Source organism: Stegostoma tigrinum, unplaced genomic scaffold (genome assembly GCF_030684315.1).
Source record: "Stegostoma tigrinum isolate sSteTig4 unplaced genomic scaffold, sSteTig4.hap1 scaffold_67, whole genome shotgun sequence".
NCBI classification, from domain to species: domain Eukaryota; kingdom Metazoa; phylum Chordata; class Chondrichthyes; order Orectolobiformes; family Stegostomatidae; genus Stegostoma; species Stegostoma tigrinum.
In genome coordinates this window covers 1,657,608-1,666,207 of record NW_026728611.1, presented here as the reverse complement: position 1 = coordinate 1,666,207, position 8,600 = coordinate 1,657,608, and the positions used below count along the sequence as shown (strand labels likewise).

Below are 8,600 nucleotides of genomic sequence, written 5' to 3'. Positions count from 1 at the left end.
ATGGACAGGCTTTGGGAAGTCAGCAGGTGAGTTACTCACAGCAGTATTTCATCGGTTTTGACTCACACTTGTATTCACTGTGTATAACTGGTAAGTCTAGTTGAGTTTCTGGTAAATGGGATCCACCTGCATGTTAACAGTGGGGCATTTAGTGACGGTAATGCCATTGAATGTCAAAGAAATGTGATTATATTTTGTCTTATTTGAGAATGTCATTGCTTGCCATTTATATGTAGCAAATGATACCTGTCACTTGTTCGCCCAAGCCACGATAGTGTCCAGTTCTTTGGACTTGTATTCCTTTACTGTGTCTCCGAAATCTTCTCTCCCCACAAGGCAAGCATCATTTCTGGACGCTCTTTCTCTTTGCAGAGAAAAGAAAAGTAACATCTTAAAACAAAGGATAGCCGTGCTGATTTGATTTGTTCTTGGAGCTGTCATCTAACTCCTGTGCTAAGCCTGACGGACAGATTAAACACGGAAGATGTTTCCACTAATGTGTGGACACAAAAAAAAGATACGAGTCACAAATGAATTGATTGTACAATTCAGAAATCAGTTCTTTGACTGAGTATAAAACAAGAAGATATTGGAAATATTCAGTCTTGATGATAAGTCCCTGGCTTGAGAAAAAGAGTTAATTTTCCCTTTCTGTGGACTGATGCAGAGAAGTCATGTAATATAAAGTGCATTTCTCTTTCAACTGTTGCTGAATATTTCGAGTTGATTGAGTCTGCTTTTGTTTATTCAAAGAGTGCTGAGACAATGAAACTCATTACAGGAAGTGATTGACATCTCAGTCTCTTCTGAAGCTCGTGTGTAACATTTCACGCTTGCCTGAACATCTTAAACTACTGACGTATCAGCACAGTCACCGCACAGGAAGACTCTTCACACTTCAGTGTGAGAACGGATTTATTTAGTTTTCCTACCTGACATCGTTCAGCTTTGAAATTTGAAATGATTTTATCACCAATAAATGAATTCTTCTTGCGGCGAAATTCAAATATTCTACACAGGAAAGGTGTATATTTTGTTCACTTTATCCGTTGAGTGTGTGTTCATATCTCTTTGTTCTGCTGTTTATTAGAACCAGGACAGACAGGGACCATGCACTTGTATCAATGAATTCCTGTATCTTTCGTCCTGGCATATTCCTTCATATCTTCGTTGTATCAATATTGCTGCTCAATGGCAGCGTGTTTTTCCCAGCATTCTGGGTGGGAATGCATTTGCCCAGATGACAAAGTGTGGAGCTGGATGAACACAGCAGGCCAAGAAGCATCTGAGGAGCACAAGAGCTAATATTTCAGACCCACACGAGTTATCTCGGATTCACCAGCATCTGCAGTCCCCATTATCTCTGAATGTATACGCCCACTGGTGCGCGCGCAATCTGAAGCGTTTCAAACATGCGCAGTACCGGAGGCAAAGGAGAGCCGGAGGAATCGGATGAGGAGCAGGCGCGATAAGGATTTGAAAGGTGAAAATTAGAAATCAAGTGAGTGAGTATTCCACGAAGTGGGCGGAGAGGCTTTATAAAATCTGACAGTAGCTACCGTCACTGAATTGAAAAATACCGACCCCGGTTTTGTCACGAATAGATTGGAATTGCTGAATTCCTTTGTTAGCCGAGGCAGGGCTGGGCGCCGCGAATGTTTTCTGAGCCGTGTGAGCCCGCCATCTTTATCCGGGGCCAACTGGAAGCGGAGAGTGCGCATGTCCTTTACTTGTTGGGAACGGGGCGAGGGGAAGGCGAGCAGGATTTACGAACAGCAACTTCAAACCAAGAGAAATGCTTTTCTTTTTCTGTTCTGAATCTCTGTCCTGGATTGATCGTGATGGATTTTACACTCTTACAGATCAATGTCAGCAGAGGAATTTGGCCGACTTGAACCTCAGAAAGAGTGAAAGAGTAACTCGATTGATGAGTATCTGAATGCTATCAGCATCTGAATGTGGTAGCGTTCAGGTATGAATGTGTGTGTGTGTGCCTGTGGGAAAAGATTTGAGATATCAGAAAATGAGATACACTATCTGTGGTTAGATTACAGTTGATTAGCTGTTTTTAGTTCTCGGACTTGCTGTCAGGAACGGTCTAACAACTATGGAGTGGATGGAGCACAGATTCACCTGATTGATAACTGAATCTGTAGGTTTAGAATACAAGAAGGCCCATATTAAAAAAAATCAAAAAGTGCAAACCATTTAGCCCATGCCAAATGTCTGGAGCAATCCAGTCAGTCCTATTCCCTTGTTTTATCCCTGCACCTTTGCATTTTTCTCTCAAATGCTGATTCAGTATTTTTTTGAAATCAATCAACATCAAATTTGCTTTGACGAATTAATCTATTTATTACTTTCAAATATCTGTGCATGTGAATCCCTCAGACTCTGCACACTCTTTAGTGTTGTGTTATTGCCTCTTCCTATCCCTTCTGCTAAAACACATCACTTCATTCTGAGAGAGGTATCCCTGGAAATTGATTAATAAGAAATATTTTTGATCAAAGTCTTGGGAATATGATTAGTGACTGTCAGGGGAGTTACAGAGAAACTATTTCCACTGAGTGGGGAATTGACGACGAGCAGTAACAATCTGAACATGACATCAGTACCAGCATATTTCCAGGTCAAGTTTTCCAGATCCTTATAACTGTTTGATGGTTCAGGGACTGCAGAATTCCACATTCAATCTGGAAGATTGGAAAGTGTCAAATTGAAAGAAAGCTGCTGTGCGTTCAAGTCGTGCAAGCTTCATTAGAATGGCGCACTAGTCTATCAGGGCAAACTGGTACAAAGGATGATGTCACATGAGCTGGAGAGATAGCTACATCGAAGACAGGGTGTAGCAGTGGAAAGATACTTTTCAGAATGGAGGGTTTTGATTAGTGGTGTTCCACAGGAATCAGTGCTGGGACCTCTGCTGTTTCTGGTCTATATAAATAACTTGGAAGAACACGTGGCTGGTCGAATCAATAAGTTTGCGGACAATACAAAGGTTGGTAGAGTTGCAGATAGTGAGAAGGATTGTCAGATGATACAGCAGAGTATAGATAAATTGGAGTTATGGGCAGAAAGATGACATGTAGTTTAATCTGGACAGATATGAGGGGATGTAATTTGGAAAGTCAGGTACAGGTTTAAATTATAGAGTAAATGGCAGAACTCTTAGGAACATTGATATGCAGAAGGATCTGGGTGTGCAGGTCCACAGGCTACTGAAAGTGATGGTGCAGGTAGATAATTTAGTATAAAAGGCCTTTGGGATGACTGCCTTCATTGGAAGGTGCAATGGCGATATGGACAGGCAAGTTATGCTGCTGCTTTGTAGAACTCTAGTCAGGCCACACTTAGAATATTGCATTCAGTTCTGGACACCACATGTGGATTTGGATGCTTTGGAGAGGGTATAGAATAGGTTTCCCAGGATGTTGCATGGTTATGGGGGAGTTTAGCATTGAAGAAAGGTTGGAAAGACTTGGTTTGTTTACACTGGGACGCAGCAGGTTGAGAGGGTGGCCTGAGAGAAGTTTATAAGATTGTGAATGGCATGGATAGAGCGGAATGTATGAGACTTTTTTCCCCCAGGGCAGAGGGATAAATTACTAGAGGACACAAGTTCAAGCTGCAGGGGGAATGTGTGAAAGAGATAAGCAAGGCAAGCTTTTCACACAAAAGTTGCTGAGTTCCTGAAATGTGTTGCCACAGGAGGCAATGGAAGCAGACGCAGCAGCAGCAGTCAAGAAGCACCTGGCTGAATACATGAACAGGAAGGGAAGAGAGGAATGTGGATCCTGTGAATCAAGGCATTTTTAGCATGGAGCGTTAGAATGTGCAGGCATAGGCTTGGAGTGCTGAAGGGCTGGTTCCTGTGCTATGTTGTTCTTTGTTCTTAACAGAGGATTTTGTCTGGGTTGGGAAGCTAAAATGAAAGTCATGGCGCAGCTTGCAAACGGAATGGATTTTTTTTCTGCAGAATAATAGCCCAATCTGTATTTTCTATTCACTATGTGGTACAGTCCCCGTCATAAGCAGTGAGGACAGTAATTAAAATGTGTAAGGTACAAATGATTCATCATTTATTTTCTTCTTGCAAAACCTTGAAGATAGCCTGAAGAAAGATGTTATTTGCAGAGTAGGTTATATGATACAGAAAATCATTGGCAAAGTATTACATTCTAACTGAACTAGAGGCTAAAATAAACTCTGACTGTCAGAGTCCCTATTTTTTCAGCAGGTTTAATTTTTAATAAAATGCATTCTGACATATTGAGCAAGTCAATAATCTTTTCCAGTCTGAATCTGCTGCTCAGAGTCCTGGAAGTGATGGTTTTCCCATGCACCACCTGATCTTGTGTTTCTGTCTGGTGAGTTTGGGAGGTTGTTAGAATTACTGGCAGATGAATTAGATTACCTACAGTGTGGAAACAGGTCCTTCGGTCCAACAAGTCCACACCGCCCCTTGAAGCATCCCACCCAGACCCAGACCCATCCCCCAATAACCCACACACCCCTGAACACTATGGGCAGTTTAGCATGGCCAATCCACCGAGCCTGCACATCTTTTGACTGTGGGAGAAAACCGACACAGACAGAGGGAGAATGTGCAAACTCCACAGACAGTCGCCCAAGGCTGGAATCGAACCCAGGTCCCTGGTGCTGTGAGGCTGCAGTGCTAACGACCGATCCACCGTGCTGCCCATATGAAGCCCATCTCCATTAATGCTCTCCGTATTTCTCAGTTTTCCCACAAAGAACACCTTTATGCAGCCCCAGATTTGGCAGCCAGTTCCTTTCACTGAAGCTTAATACTGAACCAGTCCTATTGTTATAACAATCCAAGAGCTTTCATGGTCGCATTGTCCACTGTCTATCGCACAAATGATCAGATGTATTCAGTCCAGTTTTAAAGTTCTGCCTTTTTCTCTCTGGGCCACATTTCGTTCTTACTGTCTGTCATTCATTTTACAGGAAGTTGGAGCATTTGCAGTCAGTGAACTCAAATCTCGCTGCAGATTCTAACGAAATGTTGAATTCATCATGTCTTGAATATCATCAGGCTTTGATCATGGAAGCCAAAACCAGTGTTCGCACTGAGAAACCATGGAAATGTGAGGACTGTGAGAAGGAATTCAAATATCCATCTTCCCTGGAAAGTCATCAGTGTGGTCACACTGGAGAGAGACCGTTCACCAGCCCTGACTGTGGAAAGGGATTCATTTGATCATCCAGTCTGCTGACACACCAGCAAGTTCATATAAGAGAGAGGCAGTTCATCTCCTCTGAGTGTGCGAAAGGATTCACTCACTCATCCCATCTGCTGACTCACCGGCACGTTCACACTGGGGAGAGACCTTTAAAATATCCACACTCTAGGAATTGCGAGAAAAGTTCGAGAGAACTAATATCTCACATTAGTGAGAAACCATTCAGGTGCTCTCACTGTGCGACTCGGCTCAAGCGATCATCTAAACTCCCAATACACCAGCACATTCACACTGGGGAGAGACCGTTCGTCTATTCCATATGTAGGAAGTGTTTCATTCACTCATCTGACCTGGTGAAACACCAGAAAGTTCATTCTAATGAGAGACCTTTTTCAATGTTCAGACTGCAGGAAATGCTGTAAATGTTCTGGAGAACTGATGTCCCATCAACATGTTCACACTGTTGAGAGCCCAATAAGATACTCTCATGATGGGACTGGGTACAGATGAATATGTAACCTCGCTGTACACCAATGCATCCACACAGGGGAGATACCGTTCACTTGCTTCATGTGCAGGAAGAGATTCGTCAGATCATTGTACCTGCTGAAACACGAGCAAGTTAATTCTGACCAGAGAATGTGGGAAATGGTATAAAGATTCTGAACAATTAGCCTCCATTAACTTGCTCACATTATTGAAATAACTTTGAATGTTCAGATTGCAGAAAATGCTTTAAAAGTCCTCAACAATTGATGATCCATCAATGTGTTGACACAGGTGAGAGACCGTTCCAGTGCTTTCACTTTCAAACTGGGTTCAGGTGATCATTTCACCTCATTGTATGCCAGTGATGTCAGACTGGAGGGAGGTCGTTCGCCTGCATTGAATGTGGGAAGGGATTCACTCAAACACCCGACAACCCCCCCCCCCCCCCCCCCCCAAAAACATGAGTGAATTCACAAATAACCACAGTGGTTGCATTTTGCTATTAATTATGTTCAGTAATGAACACATTTCATTGTTGTCTGTTTCTACTGATGTTAAATTGACTTTCCTGAAAATATAGGTTTTTATTTTCTGAGTAAAAGGCAAATAAATTAGCTTTGTATTTAACACAAAACTTACACTTTGTTTTCAAATGTCCCAAGCACAAGTTAGTTTCTTTTGGCCTTCTTAACAAGAGGATTCAGATACAGGAGCAGGAACGTCCTTCTGTGATTCCACAGGTCTCAGTGAGCCCATAGCTGGATTCTTGTGTGCAATTTTGGTCTCATTATTCTTGTGGAAGAATGCTTTGGCTGTGAATGGAGTACAATGAAGGTTGACCAGAATGATTCCTGGGATGACAGGACTGACATGTGAAGAAAGACTGGATCAGTTAGGACTATATTCACTCGAGTTCAGAAGAGTGGTCTTTCATAGAAACAAAAGAATTCCGACAGGGCTCCACAGGATAAACAGAGGAAGGCTGTTCTCAATAAACAGGGTGTCCAGAACCATGACTTTTAGGATATGGGCATACATGGGAGCATAAAGATGGGATCCTAGTGTCTCTTTAACCTGTCATCGACAAGCTATTTAGGACTGAGATAAGAAGAAATTTCCTCACCTCTGGAATTATCTGCCACAGAAAGCACCTGAAGCCAAAACATTGAATGTATTTAAGAAGGATTTGGATATAATCCTTGGGGTGAAAGGAATCCAAGTATGGAGAGAAAGCAGGAACAGATGGATGATCAGCCACGATCGTGTTAAATGTTGGAGCAGGCTTGAATGACCAAACGGCCGACCTCTATTTTCTTTGTCAATGGTTATTATTTTCCCAAATACTTTTTCTCTTCTGATCAATATTATGGTTCTTTCCTCCCCTTTTGTGCTGCTGAACTACTTCATTTTTTTGTAATGTTGTAAGTGTTCCCTACTGTGAAGATTGATTAAAATTATTTGTTTAACTCCCCTGCTCTTTCCTGGCTCCTCATTATCACTGACAAATCTCATTCTCTAAGGGGCCGATGTTCACAGTTCTCTTCTCTTTTTATCTTTTGAAATACTTCATTGACCACAGTATGTTTTCTCCTGTTATGGTTATTTCCTCCCCTTTTTGCTGCTTGTCTATTTTTGTGTATTTTAAAGTTGCAAGAATGCCCTAATGTGAATATTGTTGGAAAGTATTTGTTTAACTCTCCTGCCCTTTCCTAGCTCCTCAATGTTACCCTTTACAAAGCTCATTTTATAAGGGGCCGATGCTCACAGTTCTGTCCTCTCTTTATTTATTGAAATAATTAATCAACCACAATACACATTGTTCCTCCATAATCATCTATAAGGCCTTGTGTGGTGGCATTGTGAGAGAGGCCGAGCCACAACAATGTACAACAGTTCAATAATGTCCAACTGTATGCAAAAAAGGCAAGTTTCATCAAAGCTTTTTGTCTTGCACATTTCGGTTCATTCACAATAAGCACCAATGGAAAGGGAGCAAATGTTTTATACTGTACTGACCTGGGCGAATAATAGACTCTGATTGGTCAAGGCATTGCAAAGGAAAATGCACCAGTTAGATGATGACCAAACTTTGTTTAAATTTCATGCAGACAGATTGACTCTGATTTTTCAAAGCATCACTGGAGACCTCAACTAAAGAAGGGCTGGCCCCTGTCTGGTTGAGTGGAAGGAGGTGTTATTAATATTAATTGGGCACTATTAATATTTGAGCACTGTAAGCACAAACTGGTTGGCTGTGGCTAATGCGTTATCTATTGTGAAGAGACAAAAGAAAATGCTGTTTGCCAAAATCTCCCAACCTTTAGGTGGAGGTGAGGAATGCTGCAGAATGTGATTGTTAATATTGTCTCCGAAGTGGAAAACAGGTGAACTGTTGCACTTAAGAAACAATTCCTGTGAAAGATAATGTGGGAACATCATGCTGGTAAGCCAGTCGCACATAGTGAGGGGATGGGCAGTGGGAGAAGACACAGTAAATGTATAGCCTGCAACAGAATCTAAAATACATGCATGATTGGAGGCAGTGGAAGTTTGACAATGGCAGAGAGGTGATCAAGGAAAGCAAGGGTCATAAAGCCATACAGATGGACCGAGTTATACAGATTTACAGCACAGAGTGTGCCGTCTGCCCACCGTTCCGATGCTAGTCATCAAACATCAGTGAAAGAGAGCAATAGATGAACATGGATTCAGATCCCACAGCAAAGGTGTCACTCCAGATGCAGAGACATTGAACCTCTCCCAAATAACACAGGACAACAATAAAATCCTTAAATTATTAATGACTCATTAAAAAATATTTAGCCCTGAAACAGTCTTATTGATTACAATATTAAAATCTGCTGGAACCTGCAGCTGGAAAGATTTCAAAAGTTCCATGTC

At 41.9% G+C, this 8,600-nt stretch overlaps 1 long non-coding RNA gene across 1 annotated transcript; it reads left to right on the top strand.

The window, feature by feature from the left end:
• Positions 1–1,417: 1,417 nt before the first annotated feature.
• LOC132209124 (uncharacterized) lies at positions 1,418–7,170 on the top strand. The gene is made up of 2 exons (XR_009445218.1): positions 1,418–1,501; positions 4,975–7,170. It is a non-coding gene; the product is annotated as an uncharacterized LOC132209124 (long non-coding RNA).
• The last annotated feature ends 1,430 nt before the right edge of the window (positions 7,171–8,600 follow it).